A 5,641-nucleotide genomic window follows, 5' to 3' on the forward strand; every position below is an offset into this window, starting at 1 on the left:
AGTAATAATGACATGAAATAGTGGTAGCAAAATATGGCTCCTCCACATAAGATAGAATAGCCGATGAACATAAAAAAAAATAAAAAATGCAAGTTCAAAGAGCAATTTATTCAGTGGCCAGCAAGTAGGGATTTGTATAATCTAGCCTAGAGGAAACAGAGGTAGAGATGAGCTTATGGGAGTCTGATCTAATGACATAGATGACCAAGACTGAACTTTAACAAAAATAAATTATTTGATTTTCTCCCCAGTCAAACCCCAAGCCTATATGTTTAGTTGCCATGAGCTTAACCAGCAGGCTTCATAACATAAAAAAAGGATTCAGAAAAACATCAAAGAACAACGTAGATCCTTAAAATATGTTAGTGACTGATCCGACTAGAGTGGGTGGTACCTCATGAAATGGTGCTCACTGACATCCAGTCCATGCGACGTCTAACGCTCCAAGTCAAGAACTGATACAATTGTGTTAAATGTTAAATGAGACTCGGTTATGTGAGTCAATAAAAATTACGTTTCTACTTCTTCACATATATCACTTTATATTCCAGAAACTTTCTATGATAATCCTATAGCAGAAATAACCGAGTCCTTGGCCAAAAGTTTCTGCACCCCTTTCTAGAGTGTAGACTGTCCTAAGAATCAGCTGTCCAGCCTAGCACAATTTTTTTCAGGTTCTTTGTACATTAAGGAGCCATGTGACTAGTTCCTGACAATGTCATAGTAGAAATGGTACGAGCTGCTTCCAAATGATTAAGAGTGAATGTAAGTTCTCTCTCCTCATTTTAGCCATCTGCCGGCTGAATGAAAACTCTGAGGCGCCAGGGAATAGTACAGACACAAGGTAGTAGGAGACAGGGTCCCTGAATCACCACATGGGGGAGAATCTCATACACCAAGGAACATCTGCACTAGAGCGCCTGGGTGGCTCAATCGTTAAGCATCTGCCTTCATCTCAGGTCATTATCCCAGGGTCCTGAGATTGAGCCCCGCATCAGGCTCTCTGCTCAGTGGGGAGCCTGCTTCTTCCTCTTGCTTCTTCCTCTCCTCCCCACTCATGCTCTCTGTCACTATCTCTGTCTCTCTCTCTCAAATAAATAAAATCTTTTTTAAAAAAAGAAAAAAAAACACCAACTTTGGATTGATTGATAAATAAGCTTTTACTGGGAAAATTTCTGAAAGCTTGGAGCGTGTTTATTACAAAGGCTAATGGTGTCTTAAACAGTGTAGATTCATGTAGGAATCATTTACTGAGGGCCTAGTGTATGCAAATATAGCAGAGTTAGTATTAAAATATTGCTATCCTTTAAGCCCAAGTTAATATGCTGTATGTCATGAGAAATACTTTTTAAAATCTAGAATTTATACATTAATTGAGTGTTTACTATGATCCAGACATTATGCTAAAAGCTTTAAAAGTTTTAGCTACTTTATTACAGGTGATCTTCTGTATTTGAGTTCTTTTGAGACATTGGGATGCTCACAAGGCATCCTATCCAGCCACACCCACCCAACCACAGCAGTGAGTAAAAAGTTATTTTGTTCCATATAACCTCCTGACCACAGATGGATCAAAAACCTTGATAAGGTTGAACAATCAGGAGACCATTCGTGATTTTCTAGTAAAGCTGTTCAGAAGTCTGCACACTTTGCTCTAGTCAGGAGGCCTCCATGTGACATGATCTATCTCTATTTCAAATGCTTTGTTTTTTCTTGTTTAGATACCAATCATTTAAATTGTTACATTTAAGAAGAAAGCTACCTTTCTATGAATGTTGGCAGTTTATTGACCTAGTATTTGTAAATGATCTGTTTGAGCAGGTATAATTATGTCATGCATTGTTTCAAACACAGGAATTTTTGTTTTCCTTTCTTCTTCCCCTTTTTTTTTTTAACTGTATAATGTCCCTCAAGTTATCACAGTGTAAGTCATGCCACTGAATTTTTAAAGGGTACAATTTTTTATTTTCCTTTTTTTTTTTTGCAGTGCTTCAAATAAATAGAAAAAATACTCCTAAAATGCTTTTTGCGTTTGGGGAGGTGGGGGCTTTTCTGTTATTGTTTTACAGAATAAGTACTTTGCATAGAGCTGAGCACTCTATGATAGTCATTCACCAGGGTCTATCATAACATGTGTCTCAGAGAGTGCAGGGATATACAGCTCTAGAGAATTAATATAGCTAACATATTATCAGCAACCTTAAATTTGAGGTCTGGGTTTGTTACTTTCTTTTGTGTTTTTAGATATCTAATGTTCTAGCAAGGCCAGCATATACACAGCTGATTTATGACTTATAATTTCAAGGGCACTAAATATCCCTCATCAAATTTTAAGAACTCTCTATGGCTTGTCAGAGCTTTAATATCCCAACACTAAGGTCATCTAAACCCATCTTGCTTGAAGCAGTTATGGTTCCTGAAACATTGTCAGATATCAGTCACCCATTAGTGTCCTGAGCCATGGATCAGGGCAAAATCTGGAAGGAAAAGACCCCAGGATTGTGGAGAAATTCTTCCCCTTAACGGGATACTTAACACCTGAGTTCTAAGCAGCCCTAGAGTTGCGTTAAAGCACCAAGATCCTGAAAATGGGAGTTCTGGAGCCCTAACATTTGCCAGGAGTAACTATGACAAGCTAAACTGGTCTCATATATTCACTGAATCGCCCTAGACACAAACAAAAGCAGTCTTTCTCAAGTATATAAAGGCAGAAAATCTCTATTTTGGCATATGCTGAACTGCAGTATGGAATTACTTCCCGTCCACATTTTTACTGTATTGTGCAAATAGTACCTCAGGGGAGGCAAAGGAATCATTGAAGTTTGAGCGAGAAACCGTATGTCTAACTCACATACATACACAAGGCTCATGGTAACTCTTTAGCAATATGATCCATACACTTCATCGAGAACTTCTCTCCCTACAGAAATGAGGGAGTCAAAAAAAAAAAAAAAAAAATGAGGGAGTCATGTTTTTCACACCCTACGCAAGTCTCCTTCCCCCAAAAAGCAAGATATCTCTGTATACGTCATACTGTTCAAGGGGCCAAACAGATTATATAAAATAGACGAAAACACTAAAGTATAATGTTCACAGACCTAGATGAGTTGACTGTCACACTAAATAAGGGTTGACTGAAACAGTAAAAGCAAGAAGAAAAAAATAAGAATGTGTTAAATAAAACAAGAGTCAGGAGAAAGGGTTTATTGACAGCCATTGTATGTTATTGGCTTATATGTTTGGACGGAAAAACTTGAATTAAGTTTCATCTCCCCAAAAAACATTTTGAATTCTTTATACTACCTTGATAATCAGGAATCTCAAATTAATTTTTTTAATTATTTCATTTTTAAGTAATCCTACACCCAAGGTGGGGCTCAAACTTACAACCCCAAGATCAAGAGTCATATACTCCACCAAATGAGCCAGTCAGGCACCCTTCAAATTAATTTTAGAACAGTATGTGGTTTAATGTAGCTGTTAAATAAATGTTTGTTGGATTAATAGATTCATTAAAAAGGAAACAATGCAGACAACACTTTGTGAAGTTTACATTTGAAGAGAAAGAGGTAGATTTGCTGCTAAAGGAAATTAAGTGTTCAGTCACTTATTTTTAGTGGGAAATATGAGAATTGTAAAGGCAATAGGAAGAATCTATTGGAAGAGAGAGATTGAACTATGAGCAAGGAAAAAAACAGTCCTCGGCATTAACAATTCTTTATTGATTAGATACGTAGGGGATTTAACATTTGCTAATATTACAGAAGGGGAATAATTTTAGACCATCATTGGCTAAGCTCTAAATATTATAGTTTATTCTCTTTAAGTGAACTATGAAGATCAGCTTAACTATAGCAAGTGAGTTATCACAGCCCCAGCATTATATTTTTTATAATTTGTGCTGAAATTAATGTTCTGTCTTTCCTTTGCCTCAAAAATAGAGCACATGTGCATACCTTCATTTAAAAGCAAAAAGTGATTCTTAAAATAATCTAGCAAATAATCATTCATAATTTAGTTATTTATTTCTGCTACTACAGGAAGAAAAACATCACTCTGTATATGAAAACAATGGGACTGTCTTTGACAACATAAAATTCAAACAGGTGAAATGTAATAAATTTTCATTAACTGCGACCATACCTCAGAAACAGGGAGGGGGGGCGGGGATGCTCTCCGTGTCTTTCAGCTTCACTTGAGGATAGCTGCCAGTCAGATATATTGAACAGTTTCACGGGCTGCTCTGCCTCAGTGAGCAAAGCTATCGTAAGAAACCAGCAGAGAGTAGCATACTTTCTGTGGGGCTGGGAAAACAAAGGGTAGAGCATTAGACACACACAACAAACACTCAGAAGAGAAACTACAAAAAAAAAGAGCAATCAGTCTGTGTAAGAGAACTATTTTTTTAAGGCGAACTTATTCACCTATTTGAAGATCCAATTTGCCAAATTACAACATTTGAAAATTACCGTGATCTGATATCATAACAAAGGCATTGATGTGTGCAGCCACTGGTGTGTGTTCTTATGCCTCTGCCTTTGTCTATTGTTCTTCAAGTGACTGCCTGATAATCTTCACTCTTTATCTCCTCAAAGATCTCTTAAGGTCTAAAGAAATAAAATCCTTGGAGGTATCATTGAGAGACATAAGATATGCAAGAGTGAATTTCTAACATGGACGAGCTTACCACAGGCATCTTTTCCACTTGGGTAAAAAAAAAAGAGTATCTCTCGTTTTGTGGTCCACTTGGCAAAGCTAGATCCTTGGCTGGATGTAACAGCATGATCAGAGCAAGTAGGGGTCTGGCCACTGGAAGGGGCACTTCCTAATTAACGCCTCAGTGACACACGTCCTCTTAGATCCAGCCCTGTAACAGGATGTGGTTTTGGCAGTACTCGTTCTCAGAACAAAAACATAAGGAATACAGGGCATCTGTCTGTCCATCAACTCTCTGGGTGACACGCTGGAAGTCAGCAAGACCTGGATCTCTGTCTTAAACACACATCTGACATCCAAAAACACAAGTGCTTCCATAGCCTGAAGTCATATTACCTTCCAGGGTATTCCTAGCAGGACTCAAAAACTAAACCTCCTTAGTTAGGATCTATCCCTGCAAAGAACCCCTCAAATTTCCATCATAGTTTCTTTTGCCATTATGGAGACTTTTCAACCGTTCCCAAGGATATTGCCAAATATTCAGGAGATTTTTAGAGTCTCTCTTTTGTTCATACCTGGGAGAAAGGAGTTGTTTAAAGCATTATCATTGCTCCAGGCATTTCTTTGATTTACTTTTTTATTTATTTTCTCCGTTTCCCCCCTTCACAATACAGACCAGGCAAAGGGCCTAGGCTGGGATATGTATGGGCAGGTTCACTCTGCCTCCTCTTTCAGTAGAGTCAGTTTATGAACACAGCCAACGGCAAGCACCAGGAGGCTGCCTGAGTCATTTTAAGACAAAAGACACTGGGGCTTTGTCTAAAGAAAGAAGCACTTCTAGACCAAAAGGTGAAAGTGTGTCAATCATGTAAAATGGACTGAAAGACCCAGATGTGTGCTGAGATCTGCCTCTTTTCTGTCCCATATTTCTCTACCCCAAGTTCAAACTCTTCTTCTCTTGTTTACAGGCTCAGCATCTTCCAAA

General features: G+C 38.0%; 1 non-coding gene across 1 annotated transcript; it reads right to left on the bottom strand.

Moving 5' to 3' along the window:
* Positions 1–5,306: 5,306 nt before the first annotated feature.
* Positions 5,307–5,436, bottom strand: LOC131834997 (small nucleolar RNA SNORA51). The gene has a single exon (XR_009355078.1). It is a non-coding gene; the product is annotated as a small nucleolar RNA SNORA51 (small nucleolar RNA).
* Between the last annotated feature and the right edge of the window lie 205 nt (positions 5,437–5,641).

This window comes from Mustela lutreola, chromosome 6 (assembly GCF_030435805.1).
Source record: "Mustela lutreola isolate mMusLut2 chromosome 6, mMusLut2.pri, whole genome shotgun sequence".
NCBI lineage: Eukaryota > Metazoa > Chordata > Mammalia > Carnivora > Mustelidae > Mustela > Mustela lutreola.